Source organism: Hetaerina americana, unplaced genomic scaffold (genome assembly GCF_022747635.1).
Source record: "Hetaerina americana unplaced genomic scaffold, ioHetAmer1.1.p SCAF_10, whole genome shotgun sequence".
Classification (NCBI taxonomy): Eukaryota; Metazoa; Arthropoda; class Insecta; order Odonata; family Calopterygidae; genus Hetaerina; species Hetaerina americana.
Genome location: NW_027286070.1, coordinates 59,542,682 through 59,568,510, shown reverse-complemented (window position 1 = coordinate 59,568,510; position 25,829 = coordinate 59,542,682). Strand labels below are relative to the sequence as shown.

The following is a 25,829-nucleotide window of genomic DNA, read 5'->3' as shown; positions in this document are numbered from 1 at the left end:
TACAAATAATACGTAATAGCTCGTCATGTAAAACGAATTTACGAAAATCTTTACGGAATTTTTCGGTAGTATTCTACCTTCGCATTGGATATTTTTCTATTCATGAATTTTGATTTAAATCAACATACGTACATAGAAAAAAATACAAACCATTGGTCTGGTGTAACCATTTAAAACATGGATCAGCTCTGAATAGTCTACCAATCGGAACATATTTTCATGAGCCTAATTGAAAACCATTCAATCCTTATAGGAATATATCACTCTCGCGCATAGTCCAGTTTGCCTATTCCGGTTGAATGCAGGATCGTAGGACAGTAGCGAGGTCGGAAAAAACCTCTAAGAGTCGTTTTACCATTATGTGAACAAATATTACGATACAGTGTTTTCTACAACAAAGAAAGAGGAAAATGATGTTTTATTTCAAATTAATTGCACTAATTTGGAGGCCGAAACGCATCCAAAAATGCATAAGTTCTTACTGGCAGGAACTGCAGATCTATGTTTTTAGTCAAAAGTAGTGTCGGCCGTGTGAATAAAAATATTAATTTTGAATTTGTTCAAGGTCAAAAATATACCCAAAAAGATGAGGGTCATGCCTCCCCTCCGCTCCCCCCCCAAGAGGGAGAAGATAAGACAAGGTCCTCCTCTTGGATCCCGCCGTTATTCACGCCCGATGAAAACCATCGCCAAGTCGACAATTTGAAGTGAACCACTCCTGAATATCTTCTGGGGTAGGTAAGGGATGACGGCGTGAGTGAGAGAAGGAGAGGGTGATGACGTTTCGGCGAATTATTAGATTGAGGCGCTCAACTCGAGGCATTTGCCGAGTGTGCCACAGACAACGTAAAACCTCTTCATAAACGGTCGTAGGAGGGTGTGGGACCGCCGTACAAATCGCATGAATAAATTATTCAGGCCGGAGGACTGAGGACTGCTGCCTGTCCCCCCTCTCGGGGGACCCATTCAGGGGGAGAGGGGAGACGGTATTGCCCCTCACCACCCGCGGTGCCGTGCGGAGAGGCGACACAGTTGGCGGCGTTATATGAGGCGTGTCAAAACCCTGAGCCTGCGGCGACCGAGCTTGGAGAGGGGCGAGTACGGGAGGAAGTGGAAGGAAGGGACAGCGCTGGGGTGAAGAGTATAAGGGGAACGCTAGCCCCGGAGATAAAATCGAAAACCAACCACCCAAAGAGTTTATAGCCCTTCTTCGGTGTAGCAATCGTTTGATTGATTGAATCTTGTCAACATTTTTCAAAACCCAACAAAAATAGTTAGTATATAAAGCTTCTCTGTATCATCAAGCAGTAACGAATGAAACTACGGCTGGGTGATTCTGAGATCCCGAGCGGCCAATTCTTCTAGAAACGGAAAAGAATAAAGAAAAAGGTATGACGTGGCAAGTCACTATAATTCCCTGTTAGTCGCCGAATATGAAAGTAATTTATTTCATCACACAGAGTTCGAAATGAATAAAAAAAGAAAAGTGTGACACATCATGCTTTTTCTCAGTATTCATAAAAAGTTGTTTGTCATTTAGTGTCCTTTTATGAAAATACAAAATAAAATTTTATTCGAAAGCAAAATATTTTGAATTCCCAACATTTCCTTTCCTGCAAACCACCATGCAGAGGAGGATGGAAAATGTTCCTTCCAGAAATGAGATTGTTTAGAAAGCTCAAACGATGTCGCGTGATCGGGCATTTATGAGTTTAAAACTGATGGTGGGACGAAGGAGTTTTCCTCTCGGGCTCACGTTGAAAGAGATGAGAGGATAAGCAGACTGCTCTAAAACGTTTTCCAGCAATCAGAGTGTAGGACGCCGAGTTTTCCAGAGAGGATGGCGGCATAAAAGGGGGAATGGTTCGTCTTTAATTTTTTTCAGCCGGCGTGCGGTCCCTTTGACATCATCGCAGAGAGGGTCGTTTAATCTCCTGCAGCCCTTTTGGGCGTGGAATGGTCAAATCGTTCCCCCTTCGGTCGGCGGTTCAATCTCACGCTCCCGCAGGCTGGCGAGTAATGATCATGGGAAAAAAATTGCTTGTAGAAAAATATAACTCACCACGGAGCATTGCTGAAAATCTAGTTATTCGGCATTAGCGAGGAGGGAAGTGTGTTGGTGATTCGAATACGTGATAATCAAAGGTCGTGGATTTAATGTTGGTAAGGTTTCTCTCATCATATTTTGCAATTACCAGGAGCACATATTTTCACACAAAAATAACAAACGTCTACAGCATTAAGTCCAATAGGAGTAATACTAATATAACACTTCGACCTGAAGACGCTCGTTGAAAAACGGGCGAAACTGTTGTCAGAAAGACAACCTACGCAGTGACATCCCGAGAATGGAGAGTCTTTCAATACTAATATAGTTCCTGAAGTTCTTCGGTGGTAAAAATTGATCCTAATAATTCTCGTTATCCTTCTTGAGATACTTCCAGAAATACTTATACAATTAGTCCATGCAAATAACATGTACAAGTACTCAACATATTTTATTTATATCCCGATCGGAAACCGGCCTTAATAAGGATAAAAATATCTACGCTCCTTAAAATATTCCTTATAAAAAATCGGACAAAAAGGTCCTTTTTCGGTCACTTCACAAGTAAAACAAGAGATCACAAGTTACTCGCAATAAACCTCTGCGAGGTTTTACATTCAATTTTGCAAAAAAATATACAAACTATAATTCTGAAGCAAATAATGACATTTTTTATGAAAAGCATTTTAACGAATATCGATGGTCTCTGAAAACATCGGAATAATCAAATAACGTGAAACGTTGCGTGACCAACACAAATGGCAAAGTACGTGAGTATTTCCTAGATTACAAGCAATGTGGACTGAGAAGAATAAATAAACTTCATTCATGGATAAAATGACTGACAGATGCACACAAATAAAGAACTCGATGCATGAAAGTCGTAATCGGAGATGGAAAAAATAGAAATGCCATCGAAACCGTGACGATAGTGCTCGAGTTAAAAACCTATTCAGCCACTTTTCCTGTGATCTCCTTCCGCCGGACCAAACATTCCCCGAAACATCGTCGGACCGGTCGGTACAGAGCGATGCCGTAAAGAAATACAAAACTCAATCAGGGTAAAATATCACGGGAAACGCTCTCTCTACCGCACTCCGATTCATTCGAAACATCTCCCCATGCCCCCCTCACCCCAACCCTGCCTCACCCCCCCAAATCACTGACGAAACGAGAGTACCCCTTTAACTCTTTCCCCCTCCCAGCCCAACTCCCAATCTAACAGTGTTCCCTCCCATCCCCAGTTCCCTCCCTCTCTCCTGCCCCCTCTACTATCTACCCAACTCCGTGGCCACCTCCATACATCCCCTGAACTCCAACCTCGCCACATTGCGATGGTATGGAAGATTGAGATACATGTATAATGTACAAAAAAATATAACAATGTTGGTGGGAAAAGTGGAAGCATTCCGAAGCGAATGAGACAAAATATCGCTTGAATCGTGAAAAGAACTACACTTAGCCAACGGAAATGTTGAGTCCTCGAAGCATTGCCCTGAACGAAAACATTTTAAGAAACCAGTACTAAAAACGGATACGCAAAACATGAACACACTCCGTTTTATTGAAGAGTGTCGAAAATTTAGGTGCTAAATTTGTGTTTGAATTCATGTACATGAACTTATCTGAAGTATGACCAAAATACTTTCGGATTCTCTTTCGAAATTTCCGCTAACCTTTTCCTTTTGAAATCACTTAACACTTTTCAAAATTCATTTTTGGCATTCCTCCTGGATATCTTATAATCGTAAGTGATCGCATTCTTTTCGTCGCTAGAGATATCATCCCTAATATTTTTATCTTGGCGTGACATAGCCTTTGACGTCGTAATGCCTTTCCAACATACGCGTTGTACCATCTAGGTTCCGTGTTATCCTTTATAAATTTACTGCGACTGAACTTGTTGAATGCTAGGCCCGTGATCTCAAGGAAGTGATTCCACGTATCCTCAGTATCAGTCGGTGATTACTATCTTTCTTAAAACTAGCAAATTGATTCTGTAGCACACACTTTAGGCCATTGTAGTCCCCATCTTTAAACAAGTAAATTTTCCCTCTTGGCTTCTTATTTCGGACCCCGTGGAGCGAAAACTTAGCATTTGCTGCCCTGTGGTCACTATTTTCTTTCATAATTTCTATAGTTAAGACTTTTTCGGGAAAATTCTTTGCTAACAAATCAAGAATATTATCGCCCCTAGTAGCTGAAGTGACAAGTTGATTCAATGAGTTCGGCGTTAAAGAATTCAACAGTGATTCGCAGATATCTTTGTCTTTACCGCCCGCTTTGAAACTATATGTGCTCCAGTCCATGGATGGGACCATAAAATCTCCACTGATTATAACATCGCGATTTCAATCAAAAAATTACAATTTTTCTCAAAGGATATTGCGAAAAGATTTTCTTAAAATGATAATATGAGCGTACATTATAAATGAAAATAAATAACTAGAATTTAGCTGAGTATAACAGAAGCTTAAAATGACCCGTTAATCAAAGGAGGTAATTAACGGTTTTAAACAAATTTCATAAAAAAATGACCCTAGCCTCCTGGTTTAGACACTGAAAGGAGTCATAATTAATTTACCATGAAATAAGTAGACCATTTTTGTTCATGTCGATGGTTTAAAAAATAATCGAGTGCATAGTAAGAAGTAACTTAGTAAGTTAATAAAAAGTAGAGATCGCAGAGAAAGTGATCATCAGTGATTTAAGAAAAGCTTTCCGTAATATTGATTCGAGTAAATTAATCGCGTTAGAGGCCTTATACTGTTTAATGTCGTAGTATAGGCGTCTCCGCAAGATGAACTACCGATTTTTTAATATGAAACTTTGTGGAGTTAATTTGATGAGAGATTGCATTTAATCTTATATATATATATATATATATATATATATATATATATATATATATATATATATGTGGTGTGTACATATATATACACCATATACCAGGTCTATTCAAAAAGTAGTAGGACTTATTTCTTCCCGGATAGACGGACTGACGGGCGGCGGTTTCTCTGGCGGGGTTTGAGGGAGAGGAGTCCCGGGAAAGTCTGGAGGCCGGTGGCAGTTGGCTCTTAGTCTTTGCGGATCGTTTGTTTGTGAAACCTCTATAACTCGAATTCGTTACGCTCCGTCATGAACCGGTTATTGGAACAAAGGTACGCCATCAAAATTTGCGTGAAACTGGGAAAAACCGGGAAAGAGACTCATGACACGCTTAAGCCAGCTTAAGGTGATAACGCTATGGATAGATTGGGTGTTTTGAGTGGTAAAAGTTGTTTTGCGAGTGTAGAGAAGATTTTGAAGACATTGAAGACGCCGAAAGTTCAGGACGCCCTTCGGCCTCAAAAAGTGACGAAAATCTTGCAAGAGTGAAGACTTTGTTGGACAGGGATTGCAGATTAAGTGTTTGGCATGGTTTCTGATGAACATGACATCCCTGAAAGTGATGTACATCGACTTGTGACCAAAAAAATGAGCATGAAAAAGGTGTGTTGGGGCCGCGAGAGCTCTCGGAAGAACAAAAAAGGAAACTCGTAAGCAGATCTACCAAGAGCTTCTCGGCCATGCCTCAGCGACCCTGCAGCTCTGAAGTCGCTCCACCATACTTTTCCTTATTCCCCCGCCTCAAATTCGTGCTGAAAAGAGGTCACCACCGCTCAATGGAAGTGTTGCAACAGGTCATAATGAGGGAGCTTAGCAGAATTCGAGGCGCCAGAAGGCGTAAGACGCGTGAAAAACCCTCTGGGAGCGGTGTGTGGACGAAAAAGGGTGCTAATTTGAAGAGAAATTTGAGTGAACGCATCAGTTCTGTCAATGATATTTTTTCAATCGACTCAGTCCTGAAACTTTTGGGACGGGCCTTGTAAGTTGGGCGACAATGGATAATATATCCAGTGAACCATCATTACTCAATTTGGGAACATATAAATATATATACTAATTTTATATAGAAACAGATATAAGGAAAAGGGATAGGAACACACATGAAGGAAGAACACAGGAGAGGTGGGGAAAGCGGAATCAAGCAGATCACGAATGTAAAAATATTTCCTATACCGGGATTTGAACTCCGGATCACTTGCCGGGCGGTTGCTCTTAACCACTTGAGCTATTTGGAAACGTAATTTACACTGAGATCTGCGATACTTTATGCAACCAAGTGCCCCGATTCTTTGGCCTAGAAATGGCGTTAGGGAGCTGTTTCACCCACCAAAGGAGAAATAGAAAACACACAAGAAGAAGAAAGAATAGTAGTATAGCAATCACACAACATCATATAGGATAAGAACAGTGCGTTTCGTGGCACGCATAGCCAAAACAAGAGACGAGCCACATTGGCCTAATACACATTTTCTATTTATCCTTTGGTGGGTGAAACAGCTCCCTAACGTCATCTCTTGGCCAAAGATTCTGGGCACTTGGTTGTATAAAGCATTCTTTTTTTTTACTTCGAGAGAATGGACCGATGCCAATAATAATTATGCGATAGCTTAGGGCAGGAATATGAGCAATACGTTTTTGAACGTTCATTAGTATCAAGGATTAAAGTTAATTTTTTTTCAAATAAGAGATTTTTCTGTTGAGCTGAAACTAATTTTATGTCATCAAACAGATTAAAATGTTTCACTGTTCTCGTGACAGAAACGTCGTGAAAACATATGACGTCATAATGGAGGCAGAGGAAATCTCCAAGAAAGAAGCAAAGAAAGAGAATATAGAAGTTTCACGTTTGCAAAGATTACATGTACATTCGGATTTTCGGGAAGGATGGAGAAAGTCGCCAGTTTTATCTATGCTTTGTCAGCTGGTTCAATTTTTATTGGGATGAAAAGAGCGGGTTTATGCATGCCTACGAGTATTTTCATTGCACATAAGATGAAGCTTGACTTCAGGAATAATTAATACTGTAAGATTCTGGTGAAGAACTACTTTTCAAATGCGCTATTCTTTGCAGAAGAATTTGAAATGAAAATAAGTTTGAACTTACCATAAAACTAGTTATTTGAGGCAAACAAATTCAATTTTAATATTTAAATTGGAGGCAATTCTGTTTGTATCTCAGCATTTCGCTGTGATCTACGCTGTTTGCCAAATGCTCTGTAGTTTAACATTGGGTCTATTGATACATCTTATCTTACATCCATTAAATGTAAATTGCATATTAGATCATCATAGACACATTATTTGGAAGCAGCTTCCCTAAACCCATTAGCGATATTTTATAGAATCGTCGTTTGTTACATTGAAAGCACTAAATATAGGCTAAAATCACCACCACATTGATAAACTTCAAGATATGTTTTGGCTTTTTAGGGCTAAGATGAACTTATTATAAACCATTTTTTTATTTTATTTATATAATGGTATTTTACCATTAAAGGTAAGTTTTGAATGGACACTGACTGAATAACGTGGACTTATTTTCAATGAAAAAAATAATGTCATTCTCAACTCAGAAAGGCTCATTTTCACCGGGGATTCTCAATCCGGGAATTTATTTTTTAATAATAAAATGCATCATTAGTCCCATAATATTATGGTAGCTGGAAATAGGATTACAGAGATATATATAAAATGACACATACTCGTAAATAAGATTTCGTCGCCGGTTTTCATGGTTCCAGGTAGGCTTAGATTATTTTCTGGGCTTTCATATTCCACGTCAATTTCTTCACACCTCCATAGTCCGTTGTGCTCAAGTCAATAAGTTCCTCATAATTTCCTCTTTATTTCTTTCCTTCTACATTTTCTTCATATACGGTCAACAGCACACTGTTGTGCATCAGAGTATACCAGGCTTGTTGATCTATATTTTGTTTTAATTGTCCGAGGAACTTTTTCTTCAACCTCCTGATACTCCTTTCCTTTTGTTCCGCTTAATTCTTCTACTGTACATTTCTTCAACTAACTATATATTCAGAGGCATAACTATATCTCCGAATCACGGTTGTGTTACATAAAGTTATCCACCTAAAACTCACTCCCTTCTTCTACAGCAACAACCTCCGTTGCGCTATTAAAAACATTAATAAATTACACATCGCGCACGTAAGCATTTGCGAGTGTCCCACAGGTTAAAAAAAAATACCCTTCAATTATGGTAGGAGTGCGACGAACTCAGGGCGTCGCCCAGACGTTTCCTTGCTTGACCCAGGGGAAGTTCTCTCTCTCCTCCCTATCTCTCTTCCACCATTTCATCCGCATTCCTCTCCCTCTCCTCTTTCTCTCTGCACACAACCCCACTGGCCTCCCTCCTACACGGCTGAATGCGGCCGCCGCCTTGTTTGCCCCCCAGGGGCACTTAGCTGTCGCCCTTAACGTCATTTTTAAGGGGCACTGCTCCTCGAATGGGAGAGAAGAGTGTGTGCGTGGGAGGGACGGTAAGGGCATTCCAGGCGGTCCCTAGGGCGCCATGCAGGGTTCGGAAGAGGAGAGGTCGGGAAGTCGGGAAGCAGAGAGGTACGTATGATGGGAAGACAACAGTGAGGAGGAAGAGGAAGTCCCTGGCCAGCGAAAGGTAGACAGCGCCCGAACGAGCAATTAAATTGCCATTCTCTTCGTTCTGGAGCTGCTTTCGCCATACCGGCTCCTTATTAGATTAATATTTTTTGAGTAACTCCGGCGATATTGACAGATGCGCGTTGATTACTATTTTATGTCACGTAGGGGATGATTAATAGTTTCCGTTTACACGGTAGTGATGTGTGAGAAGATTTTTGTTTTTGATATAGTTTAATTTGAACCAAAATTAGCGAAGATAACCACCATTACGTAAAGATGATTTTTAAACCCTTCAGCTGTCTAGTATTTTTATCTCTTCCATCCACCTTAGGTAGACTTGGACACTTAATTTAAATATCAGTGACCCTGGAAGACGCAAGGGCATCAGTACGATCCTATTTACTTAATTCTACTGTTTTTAGGAATTTAAACCGACGTTTTGAGGGAGGGCCAGTAGAAATTTCAAGCAATTACTATCATGACAATATTTATTGTTCGCGGAAGGGCAAGCTTTGACGTCCTACTTTAACAGCAAGTAGAAGGTTGTACTAAAAAAAAGTTTAAAATGCATAAAAATTCTCTAATCTCATCTTCTGCTCAGAGCTCGTCCTGAATTAACGCTTATGCCATAAATTCTCACCGAAACTTAGAATTTCAACTTTTGATCTGAATGGCGTAAATTAATCAACCTCCATCATCAACCCTTCTCATGTGAAGACACCATCATGGAATATTCGAGAAAAAAAATCGAAGTAGGTGACCCCAAGTAAACTTTCTTCGGTGGCCAAAAATTAAAACGTGGGCCTTTGGCTCACCAGATAAATGCCAAAATGTTACCTCGGATACATTATTCTCTGAAAATCTCATGAAAATTGGCAGCAACAAAGTTCTATACTCTGTTTAAAATGGATATGTCGTGTGAAACGTCTAATGTGGTTACGAAAAAAAACAAAAAACAAGCGTAGAATTAACATTGGCAGCATCCTCATCGACAGCATTTAAAATGAAGAGGGTTTCACCTAATTGGAAAGTTTTGCAGATTGCGAGGGAAATTGAAGTGACTTAATTCAGATTAAAATAAATATATGTAAAGACGAACGGTAACGAAGCTCAGTTCTCTCAAAAGGTTGGAAAAAAAAGAAATAATACTCTTTGAGGGAGATGCCCCTATTTCTGTTAGCTTCTACCAGATGCAGTATTTTGAGTTTATTCTGCAGTTTATATTCCCTACCCGGTCTAAATATTTAATGGCATAACCTGTTCTCACCATCAAGGTACTCATTACGAGGATTGGTTAGTACTAGTTCTTCAAACTATCATACTTTGTGCAGATTTAATCACCAGCTGATTCTCGTCCTTCCCCTTTGGCTTCTTTCTGTAATACTTCTCCTCTATGTTTCCTTCAGTTATGGTCTTCGTTAAGTGATCGTGCTTCGGGATGTATCCAATTAGTTTTCCCCTTCTTCATGAATAAGTCATTCGTAGGCTTCACCATTCCACTTTTTTTCGAAAAACATTTCCAATTATTACCTATTATTTCCGATTTATTTGTCATTTCTTTCAACCTATTATGTAAGTAATATATTCCTGCTTTGAAATAATTTATTTTTGCTGCGAAATAGATTTTTTCATTGCCTTGTGCCATTCATTTCTAATTGTTTATATTGATAAAACATGGAACTTGTAATGATGTTCAAAAACTATCAATATGCACGAAAGGTTTTAGATTTTAAAACTTGCTCTGAACAGGTATTAAAGCATTAAAAAACGGGCTTTTAAAGAGAAATTTGGAAATATATTCCAGACTCAAGAATGCCATATCGTGGGAGATATGGAAGCAACATGAAAATTAATTTTGTGTACAAAAAGAGAGCATTATATTTCAAATAAAGTCCGAGCGAATCTATAAGCAGTTGTATACAAGTTAGAAGTAATATTTTATTTTTTATACAAATAAACCTCGATATAAGGTAGTTGATTACTAAACCGCAATTAATACTTGTATTAAAACCATCGCGACATTTATTGTGGCCATAGAGGTTATTAATGTCGCGCCGTATATCCAAGCTATATGTGTTCCAAGTGCTTTATTTATTTTTTTGTCAAAACGGTTGTATGACGCGTGAATTCATGGAAGAGATTCATTTTTTAATGAAAAATTAGAAATGTGTAATTCCAAAATATTTTATTTATGCACGACCAGGGTTTTGACTTCCATTGCCATCCTCAGGTCAAACCCAGATCGTGTCTAAATAATATACTATGGAAATACAGTTTTTTAAAAGGCAGGCGCACCTAGAAACTAATATGCTATTGGTTTCTTATCTACCTAATTTCCAGTTGTTTCTCAGAATACGCCTGCGCCATGATTAAACACATTGTTTTGGTGCGAAAGGAAAAAAATGAATTCAATTTCCAAGAACTTAGATTTAATAATGTCTTTAACATAAATTCGCATATGAATTATTATCTGAAATCAACTACTGCCCATAACTTATGTATATTCAAGAATTTTACCTCTCGCATCACACGTTTATTCGCGATAAAGATTTTTCTTCCACGCTCTTAGATCAACCAGTGAATACTCTATTTAGAGTTTCCAAGAAATGTTTTCTAAAGGCGTGGACCTACTCGTACAGATCAATTGAGGTAGCGGCAGGGCATAGAAGTCCTTAATCCATGACGGACCGTCTGATGACTCGCCCACGGGTCGCACGGCCATATGGGTCAATTTCCAGTCGGAATTAAATTTCTAGATGCTCGTCGACATTGTCACTGAAATCAATCATGCCCCGATCCCTTCAACAAGGAATGCAACGAGGGAATGGAAGCGATAGGCCGTGCCGTGCGACTGGCTTTCCCGATGGAAAAACACCCAACTCCACCACGAAACCCTTCCCATTACCCGTCTCCCCAAAACATTCTTCTCGTATCATCGTCGTCACCTCCCAACCACCGTCCCACTCGCGTTCAGGAGCGACTCCTAAGACACCCCCTTATCCACTTCCTCCCTCTTCTCCCACCCCTACCCCAGACCCCCTTCTCCCTTCAGCCTTCTTCCTCCTTGGCAATCTAGCGGCGGCATCCGGTCCTGACGTAGAGTGGATCCACGGTTCCGAAAGACAGGCTCTGAGACACGAGTGGGTGGGTGGGGAGGGGTTTGGGGTGGGGAGGGTAGTGTGCCCCCCTCTCCCCCCACACAGAGGGGAGAAGAAAGGGAGAAGGGAGTGGGTGCGGGAGGAGGGAGGAAAGAGTCCCCGAAAGGGAAAGACGGTTCGAAGGAGAGGAGTGAAGGAATGGAGGTCGGGGGACTCTCGACGAAAGGGGTTATTATATATTGTTCGTGGGAAGGTTGGTGAGGGTGGCGAAGGTTGGGCCTCTTTCCCGTTGGCGCAAACTTGATTCCAAGGAGGAAGAAGAGAATGGGGAGCTCTCGAGGACGCGTTTTCCTCTCGCATCCAATCAACGCAAGATTGAATAGTTGGATTTTCCAATGCGAAATTAAAATAAAGCAAGAATAACGTTGGCATTCGAAGTAAAATGAGGCGGCGTAGTGGTCAAGGGGGTCGCCGGGGAAGTGGGATGCATCGAGGCTGTTTTAATGACGCGCCCTGTAAACAGAGCCGCTTTAAGCACGTTGCTTAGTTGTTACTAATTACCGAGTACTCAGGCAGTGTCTGTGCTCGTTTCATTCCTGCAAGTGATAAATGGAATGTACGCACGACTAATTCCGTGGAACGGCTTGTAGGCTCTTAGGACTGCTCATCGTTGCCATCTTCCTGATGGTGACTCGGCGTTCTTACTGATATGCTATGGCCTGAGTGGTTTCAGCCAGGACTGAGGACGTTTACAGTATAATTGAAGGAACCGCAATCGAATATGTTATCAAAAAGCAACGCTGTTCAATCCCAAGAACCTTCTATCCAATACGGGAAGCCGCGGAACTCTTCTGAAGAAATTATTCATTGGCATATGTATCATAACATATGATTCGAAAAAGTGATGAAATTCCGAAGTTGAGGAAATAATGCCACGAGACATCTCATGTAAGAATATTAAATAGATACTACAATAATGACCGCTTTCGCTGCGTTTTGTACGGCGCGACCGAAGGTGAGATGAAGGCCCGACACAGAAAAGAAGCCTCGCACCATATCAAAGATTTACTACTTGATCAAAAAGTTCCCGGAATAACCACCGTGTGGCGCTCCCATCGTTCCGATTTGAGTTCTGTTTTTTTGTTAAATTGGTGCATCTGTTGTTGATATTCCCTTTAAATCTTAGTGTCATAACTTGACATTTGCAAAAGTTACGTAGCCAAGAGTAAATGTATCTCTGTGTGTGTTGGCGATTTTTTACAATTGCAGAAATGGATTTAAATTTGCAACAACGAACTTGTATTAAATTTTGCGTAAAAAACGGATTTAGTGGCGCACGGACGTTGGAAATGTTGGAAAAGTGTTTCGGCAACGATTCTCTAAAAAAAACGGTCGTTTACCAGTGGCACGAGCGGTTCAGAAGTGGTCGTGAGTCAATCGAAGATGATGAACGCAGTGGCAGACCATCGACATCGAAAGTCGGTGAAAAAATTGATGAAGTAAAAGAAATGTTGGTCAATAACCGCAAATTAACCATCAGAGAAATAGCGGAGGACTTGAACATTGCCTATGGATCCGCCCAAGACATTGTGGTTAATGATTTGGGTTTCCGTCGTGTAGCAGCAAAAGACCTCAATTTCATGCAAAAAAGAGACCGTGTTGACGTCGCAAAAGACATGATTTGCGAGGCTGAATCTGATCCCACATTCATCAAAAGGATCATTACTGGAGACGAGACGTGGGTTTATGAGTACGACACGCAATCCAGACATCAGGCAAGTGAATGGCGTTCACCAAATGAGCCGAGACCAAAAAAACCACGTCGTTTTCAGTCAAAAAAGAAGGCAATGCTGACGGTTTTCATGGATTACAACGGTGTAGTGCATCATGAATTTTTGCCAGAAGGCCAGACAGTAAACAAAGAGTATTATTTGGGCGTTATGAGACGTTTGCGTGAAGCAATTCGCCGAAAGAGACCAGAAATGTGGGCAGAAGACTCGTGGATTTTGCACCATGATAACGCACCGTCGCACAGTGCTATCATTATTCGTAATTTTTTGACGAAAAATGCAACAAATACCATCCAACAGCCACCGAATTCACCTGATTTGGCTCCCTGTGACTTCTTTCTGTTCAATCGAGTTAAAAAACCATTACGGGGAACGCGTTTTAGCAGCCGAGAGGAAGTAATGGAAAAATCGCAGGAAGCACTGATGGACATACCGAAAACCGAATATAAAAAATGTTTCGAGGATTGGATCAAGCGCTGGCATAAGTGTGTTGCAGTCGATGGGGATTACTTTGAAGGGGACAATATAGATTTAGATGAATAAACTTGTATTTTTAATTTTCTGAATAAATTCCGGGAAATTTTTGATCAAGGTAGTAAGTATACTTTTCTCAACATCGTTACTCAATGTCCCTGTCATTAATTTCCTTCTCTTTATTCAGGTTTTTTGCCTAACTCGAATCTTCCTGTCATGTCCCTATTACTTTGAACACCTTGGTCCAAACCAATTCCATTTTAATACCCTTTGTTTTATTCAAACTGATCTTCATCCCATACTTGTAACACTCACTTCCTAATGCCCTCAGTAATGATATTAACCCTTTGGCTGACTGGATATCTAAAGCTAGATCAACCAAAAGCTCTGAGATATACGCACAACTTAGACTGAACAATAAATTTAGGATTTCATAAAAATATTTCATTATGGTATAACAGGATTCATTACACAGGTGACATGAGGTACTTTACGGTAGCAGCAGTTATGAGGGGAGGCGACCCTCACCTGAAATTCCCTTGCAAAATTTAAAATTGGTGGGTAATTTGTAATGGGTAGGCTTTTTAGAGAATAGAGGAAGAAAGGGTGGAGAAAAACCTGGATTTGGTGTTAAATTACCCTTAGCGATTAGCGATTCGCCAAGGGGTTCTCAATTCAACATCCCCTCCGAAGGAGGGCGTATATACCCTAATTGAAGTGCTCCATATGGTATCCAAGTAGAGATCCGGAAGTGACAAAAAATCCGGGATTCAAACCTACCCCCCTGAGGTGCGAATCCAGTAAATTAGCCTCCGCACCACCCGATCCACCCTTTAAGTGATTAAAATACGTGAAAAGTACCTGAATACGAGGGTTGCTATTTATATTTTCAGCCTAATAAAGACAGGCGGTAATTTATTGCTTAAAATGGCTTTCTTGTTTTTAAAAGTATTCTCCATGATAATCAATACACTTTTTAATGCGCCCGAACCAATTTTTGGTGCACTTTTTTCACTCCGATTGAGGTACCTCTAAAACACGGGTTTTGAAATCATCAATGCCTTCTGGAGGCGCCGAAAAACGTTGGCCACACAACTTTTTCTTGATAATCGGGAATAAAAAGAAGTCATTTGTTGCTAAATCAGGGCTTTACGGAAGATGACCCAACAATTCGACGTTTTGGCCAGTCAAATACATGGTTGTTTTAGTCGATCTGTGAGAGCTTGGATTGTCATGATGAAGAATGATCCTTCGTTGCCGCTTCTGCCAAACAAATGCTCGTATACAATTCAAAATACACGATTCTACGTTGCTCTAACGGTGTGGTTGTCACATGTCCAGTTATTCCGAAAAAACAGGCGATCATTTGCTTCGATGCGTTTCGTGCACGAATCACTTTTGTAGGATTAGGTTCGTCTTGGAAGGTCCATACAATAGGTTGCTGTTTTGTTTAGAGCTCATTCGCACAGATCCAAGATTCGTCACCTGTGTAGAGGTTATAACCTGCTTTTGATGCGCCAAGATTGTATTTCTTGAGCATTTATTTGTACCACTGGACACGAGCATCTTTTTGAGCTTTTGTCAAATTGTGCGGGATCCAACGTGTACCAATTTTTTCAAGCTAAATGTTCATGCAATATCTTAGTGATACTCGTCATACTAATGCCCTAGAATGACTCTCAATATGAATAAATCTCACGATAAGTTACATGATGATCTTCCTTTTCTAGTTCTTGCACAGCATCAATATTTTCTGGCACAACAACTGAATTTGGACGACTTTCGTCGGTGAGCGAATGGCTGCCACGATGGAATTTTTATATCATCGTTTCGCAGTAGCAAAGGATGGGGTCTCATCGCCAAAAGTGGAAGTAAGTTGATCGATGTACTCGTGTCTTGAAATTCCACATCGAAAGTCGTAAAAAACATCGCACAAAACTGTTCACGAGTTCACTCCATTTTTTCGCTGAGACAACATTTTGGAGTCACTCTGAACAACACAATTTATGATCAAGTGACAAAATATTCACAGGACAGAGAGTGTCAAAAGGGTCAAAATATCAGATGAAAAAGTCAGATTGCGCCTTCAGTACTTAGTGTTGTCAAGGTATAAATGACGAATAGCAACCCTCGTAGCATATAGGTGGAGATCAAATAGAAGATATCTTCAGGTATTTTTTCCAAAAATATTTATTGCCCAAAGATAAGATGAAAGCAGATATACCGCAGTTAAGTATTATACTGAATTCCACAGTCCTAATTCAATTTGAGGATGTATTTCACAAAGTTTAGCCTGGGACCATCAATGGCTTGAAGTTCAGGGTAGAGTAAGTTAAGAAAAAAGCCTTTCTAAAGCACTGGAAGCCGTAGAATTTACACATTGTGACTACATTTTTGAAGCATCGCTGCCTGAGAAAGTAAACACACTTGGTAAAAATATGAGGAGAAATGATGTCGATCATAATCGTAAAATACGAGGGTAGTTTGAAAGGTTCTCGGAATCGCCACAAGATGTCAGCGCGAGTGAAACGAGTTTACAACGTAGTAATAGGTAATCCTCTGTGAGTAAACACATAACGCAATGGTACTCTGGGAAGAGATCTGTAGTGCTGACGTCTCTCTTCTATTTACCGTATAACAGGTTTAGTAGTAGATTTGTGAAGATGAAAAACATTGAGATTCGATCAGTGATTAATTACTTCATTAAGAAAGGTACGGGTATGAAAGCAAAGGAAATTCAATCAAAACATAGCCTGCTCCTTCATTTTCAACTCTTGCCGATGAGAAAAACGTGTTTAAAGTTGGTCGGACGAGTTTACATGATGACGCGCAGTTGTTGGTCTAAATATGCCATTACCCTGTAATCTTTGCAAAAGGCCATGAAGGGTCGTCGACTGAAAGTACGAGAAATTGCTGAAGTCATCTTAACGGACATATCATATTTGAACAGTGCAATTGGATATGAGAAAATTATCTGCTAGATGGGTATCACGACACTTGACGCAGGATCACAAACCAATCAGAAGGTAAATTTCCAAACAATATTTGACCCGTTTTAAGAGCACCCAGCAAAATTTTCCGCGCCGATTTGGGACCGCAGATGAAACTTGGGTCCACCACTATACCCCAAAGACAAAAAGCAGCCAAATCAGAGGAAAAATGTACACGTACCTCTGATGCACCGATAAATTTCCATAACTGGCTATATTTTTACCAAAAAATGTCATCACCCATTTAACCTATATTTATTTCCTATTTCGCCCAAGTTTTCATTTAGCACTAGAACATAACCATATTCTTCTCTCCTAAAAATAATGGTGTTGCCCTAGTTGAAGTGGAGGTCATTTAACCTGTGGCCTTAGAAATCGTGCCTTCTCATCCCTGCGAGTGGGAAAAAAAAGTACGGATAAAAGGTTTCAGCTAACTACTCATTGCAGGTTTCAGCACTCACAAATCGATAAAAGGGCAAAATGAGAACCCAATTATTTTGCACCGTCACATTAGCTCATCACAGCGCGGAGTCCATGGCGAACAAGGGAGAAAAAGAGCCGAAATGAAATGGGTAAGGCGGCGTGGAGACGAAAAGTTAAAGAAGAGGAAGAGGAGAGTATTTCTCGTGTCAAGACTAGGTTTCGAAGTCCTAAGTTGCCAATGAAACTCACAGACGCTAAGTAACTTAGTATCTACTGTGCACGATCGTATCCTCCAAAAGAGACTTTTTATCTGACTGCTTCTCAAGAGTTTTAAGTGTTTTAATTTAGCAGCCGAGGGAAAGAGAGGTAGAAAAAGTTGGGAGTACGTGTCGATTGTTCTATTGCACTTGCATTGTATACCCATATACGGATGGCTCCATATCCGTATACGGATACGGATTCGTAGTTGCGGATGGAGGCTGTTGGCTGTAGTTATATGCATCCAATAACTACATTTCAAAGAACTAAATATACGAACATTTATGAACCTTCTGCGGCAGAAAAACCCAATATTTTACAATATATTGATAAAACATCAGGGATAAGTACATTTACAACGAAAATTGCTGTTTTTACAGGAATTTTAAGACCTTAGGATATTTTGGCATCTTGGAAAGGAGTTGCCTCTTTTAAAATGAAACTATTTATTGCAAAATATAAAATCGACCTGTAAACACAATATTACCTGATTCCATGCGTAATACGAGTATTTGCCATACTTAAATTATTAATGCTTTAGTGTAACTCCATGTATATATATATATATGTGTGTGTATATATATATATATGTGTGTGTATATATATATATGTATATGTATATATATATATATATATATAATATATATATATATATATATATATATATATATATATATATATATATATATATATATATATATATATATATATATATATATATATATATATATGGCATAATCCCCCAAGCGATTTTTAACTCATTTTCCTTACCAAATGAGGCAAGGCAAATGAGCTCAAAATATTTCGGTTTTGAGATTATGCACTAACGGTGAATAATTTCTTTGAGAGAAACGTTTTAGAATTTTATTACAAGGGAAACAAAAATGGTTCTCTTCCCATCACATTTCGAGGAGCTAGACACTGTTTCGGTGGACGTGTGTGCGGTGAAAGCCGGTGGAAGGACGGTCGGGTAAAACATGCGTCTTTGGAGGCAGGTCGACCAAAGTAAGGTGAAGGGTCCAGCCTCAAGCCATCTCACCTGAGATTGAAGGAAAGTTGATATGCACCCGGGGAGGGAAGTGTGGATGTGAAGCCTCTGCCGTGAGCTGCGGCTGTCACGTGGAGTCCGGATAAGGTAAGGGAGGGAGAGGGAATAGGAGAGAGAGAGAGAGAGATGCAAGGCGATGTACAACGACAAATATGGTGTGGGAGGAGGGAAGCTAGAGAGAGGAGCCGAAGGGGGGGGGAGATGTCGGTCGTCTGCGGCAGCCTACACCTCTGGTCGAGAGATACGTAAAAGGAAAGACTAAGACCGACCTTTTGGGGATGGGAGAAAGACGAAGGATACCTACATAAAAGGAGGCCTTGCCTTAAACCACCACGGGTACGTTCATATTAAGTAGGGGGAAACAGATTAAGCCTAATATTTCATTGCAAGATGAAAACCAATTTAATTGGAGGCATTCAGGATTTTTCTATAAAAAAGTTCGTAATCATTCACATTGCCATCCGTCCCTTCATTTCTTTTAGATGGAGAATTTGAAACAGCCAACCTAAATGTCTTCTCTGTATCTTAAAAACCGATCCAAAATCACGTGTCAGCAGATATATCTGTATTCATTCTTCATTCGGGCATGGATACGAAAAATTTCAATTTTCCATTGTCTTTAAGGAATGTTTTCTGAAATTAGCGTTTATTTTTAGTGCAGTAGCCAATATACAAATGATTTTAAAAATGGTTTGCTCCAAGAATATATTTTTTGACTGTCTATCATAATAATTTTTCAAGCAACGTGGTTAGAGAATTATGAAATTGACTGCCAAAATATTATATTATTTGTACTCTCTTAACACTTTCTACACTCTAATTTATTTTCCAACCCCAGTGGCGGCCGATTAACGGTCCTTGCCTGGCAACCCAGAGGTCGCGGGTTCGATCCCCACCTAGGTGGGTTACCTCCACATTGGGCTTGGGTGGTCGTAATTGTCTTTCATGCATGAATGTATAGGGGAGGGATGGACTATAAAGGCTCAGTCTCGTCCCAATAAATTCGTTAAATAAATATTTTGTGAAGAGCCATGTCTACTGACCAAATGTCATAAGAAAATAACTGAAATTCGTTTAATATTTTTGTGTTTATCCTCGACACCATAATGGAATGTTCAATTGCACTGCGTCGTGTTCGTTACTTGGATGACAATGTACTCCAATCCACTCCAGGATTTTTTTCCGGAATATCGATATAAATTTCCTTATCTTCAGTCCCTCCCCTTGTCCCTGTACCTACGGTCATGTGGAGATGCTGGTTATCCGAACTTCAGACACAGAACGCAGAGCAGGGAGAGGGAAAGGCAGCATCTAGGGTGGGGAGAGTGGCCCAGAAGAAAGGATAGAGATGGATGGGTTAAAGGAGGCAGAGGAAAGAAGTTCCTTCAGATGGAAGGAGATTAAGCGAGAACAATCACGGTTTCATGGTGGAGTTCGCCTTGCTGTCGAGTGTCTTTTTTTAACAATCCCCATTATCTGGAGGTTAGCCCAAGGCCCTGATTCGTTCACAGTTGATCAATTTTTTTTCTCCCAATGTTACGATTGCTTTCTGAATTCTGTGTTGCTCGCGGAAAAATCACATTTTCGGATCCCATGCAGTTCTTTTCTCAACGAAAATCATTAGCTCCTCTCCCAAATCTACTCTCGCGTTTAACCCATTGTTTTTTTGCGTCTAAGGATTTTAAAAGTTATCTCCAATGCTTCCATGAGTTCTAATAAGAGAATTACATTTAAATTTCGATACTTCTACTAATATTAAGGATTATATTTAAAAAATAATCGTTTCGTAATGGCGACAAATTCCTGGAGGAACGTTGGTGTTACGTATTTGCCCACCTTTATTTCATCTAATAACATTTATTGAAAATTAACTACTGAAAAACTGAGACGAATAAGCCTATCAAATTTGATTTTTATGGCTGTTGACCACCTGGATGATATTTCACCATCAGCCATTTTGTGAGTTCGGTGCTGCATAACACTCGCTGCAATAAGTTTTGTGAAAGTTCTCCCATTTTTGACCTTGCTCCTCTGTCTTACTGGTTATTAGCATCATATTAATAACTAGCTAGCACTTCTTTGTCATCAAAAAACTATCAGTTATTTATAAAAACTGGGGATTTAGCTAGCGCTTTATTTAGGGAAATCTCGCAGCCGTGAAGTTTTCCACAGAACTTTTTCACGGATAACTCAACAGATTTGACAATTATTTTACGTGTAAAAACGATTTTTGTTAGCAAAATCATCATCAATAGTTTAGCAGATTGATTACCAAAATATTATGCAAAAATATGACTAGAATCACTCTAAAAGTTTAAAATGCCGATTTGAAAACGAAATGAGTTTTCCTTAATTTGCCTTTACCCGCGGACCGGAGGATTTCGGCTTAAAACCCAAGTAAGGACTTTTAATGTCTCTGAACCAATCCGTATGGTTTCCCTAATGCCAAAATTTAACGGAAGCCACTGATGGTACAGGTAAAAGACTTGCCATAAACTCAGGACGGTCACATGCTTTAAGGCCTAGAACCAAGTGTGAACCGTAACTATGGTAACCAATTCACGCGTTGATTATAATTCAGAGTTTCCAAAACCAAATATCTAGGTTTATGGCGTTCTAGAAAAAGTTGAACAGCCTGCCCTTGAGGGATAGTAGTTAAACTGCTTTACACAAGCAATTGCGCACCACATTATAACAAAAATTAAATTGCCTCTGCGAAATTCTTGCGTGATCCCTCTATTTAAGGATGAATTTCCTAATGTTCCCATGAACCAGGGTCTCAATTCCTTCAATAATACGATGAAGCATTTAAGATTCAGGAAAATTCAAGATGTCTAACGGCTTGTTCAAATTAAGCATTCATGACACGATAGACTTCAAACTCCCTCGACACTCCTCAACCCAACGCCAAGAATATACCATAAGCAAGGTGAACTAAAGTTTTCTCGTAAAAAATAACTTTTTAACCGGAGGATGTACTAGAAAAGTAAAGGAAATGAAGAAATCAACAACAACCTATCTATTGTATAAGTAAATTGTTAAGGTAAGAAAATTTACCGATAGGAATTAAGAACTGTGACATTAATTATGTAAATGATGGCTCAGTCAAGATACCTAATGCCAAGTTAACTGGATAGACAGGAAATTACTGAAATAAGTTGGAAGCTAGCTTCGAGAAAAATGGCAAATAAGTTGCTTCCACAGTGAATAAATTCTAAATTGAAATGCTACTACATTGAAAAATAAATAAATATTCATGAAAATAAAGAGTGCTTCTGACAAACTTTACACTTACAAAGAATTGTCATAGTAGGTTATGCAATCCTATATTGAATATTTAACCATGTGTGTGTGTACATATATATTATTTATAATACATTATACATATATATATATATATATATATATATATATATATATACATATATATATATGTATTTTCACACTGCGACAACCACGTATAAGACGCCTAAAACCTTCGCATCGTCCGCCACTCATTTAGAGAAATATAACTCATAATGATAGACAGTACTTAAGTTAAAAAAGTATTTTTTTTAATTTTAGATAATATTACAAGTATCAGGCTTTCTTATTTTCTGCCAGTCCTTGATCGAAATCTTTAGTGTTATAGGGGTCGGCGTGGATAAACGAATAAAAATATAAGACGGCAAATATATCCTAATGATTTATACATTGATTCCATTTGGGTATTTTAAACTGTACATGCTTCAACAATGCCTTAGATGATTATGAGAACGCTTTTTAAATATCGCTGCATTTAGGGAATGTTGAAAATGTCGCAAATAATCTCACAACTTTGCTTCAAAAATAGATAAGTTCATTAAATTTCCTTTGTTGAAGAAAGCTTCTTTATTATTGATATACTAACAAATTGCATATTGCTCTAAGGAGGCAAATAGGAAATACCCTGAATACATATTTGTTAGCATTATATTTAATTTAAAATAGCAATAAAGCCTGCAAGCTTTAAAAATAAAATTTACATGCGTTAGCTATGGGAGTTTATGTGAATGATCGAAAGTCAAACGTGAGTTTAGGTGCGCAAAAAGTAGCTTATTGCCTGAGGAGTGACGAATTGAAATTTGAGGCTTATATTCTTAGGAGGCATATTCAAAAAGTAAGGGTCGTTTCCTTATGTTTTAGTGGTGGTGTGTCAAAACAACGTTGCATGCATGCAGCGCTATTTATTGATTATTTTTGAAGTCACTGAAGTTATTGTTTTGATTGAGTATGCGCTTTCCCACCGGTGAATTCAGATAATACACTTGATGTCCGCGAAAGCCATTGCTCTCTTCAGTCGTGAAGTGCGTGCTGTGATTCGATTTTAGTGTTCAGAAGGACTATCAGCTACACCAATTCAACGGGAGTTGTGCCGAGTCTATGGATCTAAAGAAATAAGCGGAGAAAAGATTAGAAAATGGTGTCGAGAGTCGACTTCAAAAATGGCAAGGAAAAATGTGCGTGATGAAGACCGGAGTGGTAGGTCTAGTATGCAGGGCGATGAAATCATTCAACAAGTGGGCCAATAACTACCATACGATCGGCCATTAAAGATTAGAGCTCTGGTTGTTATGTTTCTTCTTTTGGGACGCACATATATTTAAAAGTGCTCCGAAGAGAACGGTGATTGTGTAAATAAATTGAAGTAGGTCTTTAGGAAACTTAAATTCACGGAGCGATTTTAAATGGAGATTGAAGCTCTTGCATTAATTGGAAGAGAAAAAACAGCAGCGATGTCTCTTAAGCAGCGATGTTGAAAATGTATCATTGTAACTAACGTACTACGGTAGGAGAGATCATATAAATAAAATTAGAGAGGTTAAGTGTAAAACAGATAGTTTAAGATGTCATTTTTTCCACGAACGATAGGGGATAATAATAGCATTATTCGACCAATGTAGTTTCATATTCGGGTAAAATTAAGGTGGCTTGCAGGGTACATAAATAAAAAAACCGTAATTAAAACATTTTCCATTTTTTCATTGATAAAACGGACCTAACTTAAAATATAACCCTCGTAAATTTAATAGGATTCAAGAATTGAATCGTAATAGAGTCCTCTTGCGTTAATAGGGATATTGAATTTGCACTTTTAACCTAGCATGTTCGTGTCAATCGTATGCTGTATGTATAAACTAATGCAATTTAAGAAATTATTTCCGCGAACGATAATGGATCAGGAGAACATTATCCGACCACGCTAGGATTCGGGTCAAAACTAGTCTGGTTCACCCCCTCCCACACACCCTAGCGGTGGCCTACATGGTAACTACATGGTAACTAACATTAACTAAAAAAAATAACTATGACAGAAGGCAAGGGTTCAGGTTATGCTCGCATTTTGATCCTAGGCTAATTTTATGGGATATAGAGAAGTGCATTCGAAAATTATCATATTCACCACTGAAAGTCGAGGACAGATGACTGAATTTGCAACTATGAGCGCCAAATCGTCATTGCAAATTGCAATAAGTCATGAAAAATCCGTGCCTAGGCATCCATTCTTCCAGAACCGAATAGCAAGAGTAGTCATCACTTGACGTTTACCGTCCTTAGCACGAGCTGCTGCGAAAAGATATACGTATCTGCAGGGTCTGGTCCCAGGAATATTTCCCTATCTCCACGCGTCCGTACAAAGGGCTCTCAATTCAGAATCTCCCCCTTTCACCACTTCTCTACCTCCCTCCCCCTCACCCATTCCATCTTCACCCCCGCCGCCCTCAACCGCACCCGCCCCTCACTTCACGACCGCCACCACTCCCCCCCCTCCCCCCGCATCCCCAGACTCATTAACACGCGGGCACTTCTCTCTCACCCTTTTTCGGCTCTGCCTCCGGGGGAACGGGTGGGGGGGATGGTGTGCGAGAGGGGAGGGGAGATGGCAGTCTCTGCACGAGACACGTCTCCACGAATTCTCTCCCTCACATCCCCCCTGTCAGAGATCAAATGGAAAGTCATGAGCGGGGAAAGGGTGGATAGAAAGAGAGAGAGGAGGCAGGGATCGGCGGAAAATACCGGAGAGGACTGTGGGGGAAGGACGAACGAGGAAAAGGGTCCTCGCGCCTGAGGAGGAACGAGGGGGTGGTGGCGAAGGGAAGCGACATGGTTGGAGGAGGGGGAGACAGATTTCTTTCTCACCCTCCTTCGCCACCTCCGTTTGAGCTCGGAGATGAGATGGAGAAGGGCGACCTTCCACACCCCCGCTCTCCCTCCCTCCCCCATCGAACATAGAAATCTAAACGGAGAGACGGGGGAGGGATTTCAAGCGGGGAAGTGGTGCGATTCGGGGAAATTTCCGTGGGAATCCTCGCCCGGGAGACGACTCCTTGCGCCGCGCCGGCGCCAATGGAATCACGACGGGTTTCCAAGAGAAATCCCAATGCGAAAGCGAGAGGTCCGCGCGCTGAAGCCCGCGTCGAGGCGGCACCGTGCTCGGACGCCGGAGACAGCACACGCAATTCGTGGACGTGACGAGACCAGCGGTGTACAAAGACAGGAAGTAAAACTCGTCACGAAAATGCGCTACCGCAATAAAACATTTAGGAGGTGCTAATGAAACCGGAATAGCCAATTAAGGCACAGAATATCTTGTCTCACTTTGTGGGAATACGAGAAATCACAGTGCTATTAACACCTTTTAGTCATTTCTCCCACACAGTCATATCGTGCATACTCCTTTGCTTCGGTGACGTTTCATAGAGTCTCTCCTATCGCTGTGATTTCTAATATTCCTTACCTGGAGAGATTGTCACTGATCACATTCACCCAGGACTTACTCAGTCAACCCATGCCGATTAAAATCACACTCCGTCCTCCCATTTACTCTTTTCTCATATGTTTGAGAGAAACCGCTCTTATCCATTTTCTGAGCATGAGCAAAACAGCGTGGTACATTTCTTCCATTTCTGTGCATAAAACCATCATTCATTCATGGACGTCTGCCTTTACCCTATCTCCCTTTTTTAACGATGAACACTCCTCAAGTATCAATTCTATTTCCACCGCAGTTAGTCGAAATGCATTTTAATTTTAATAATCCATGTTAGTTTTTGCAACTATACAATAACGAGGGAAATATTATCGTTCGACATACTGCCATTTTTGATGTCTTATATCAGCACTCACTTTTGCTATGCTAGATATATTTAATTATCATTCTCAGAAATTTGCACA

General features: G+C 40.0%; 1 protein-coding gene across 2 annotated transcripts in view; it reads right to left on the bottom strand.

Annotated features, from left to right (window-relative positions):
• Positions 1–25,829, bottom strand: part of VGlut (Vesicular glutamate transporter) — a 279,852-nt gene that overhangs the window by 30,083 nt on the left and 223,940 nt on the right. The gene's annotated exons all lie outside the window — the stretch shown is intronic.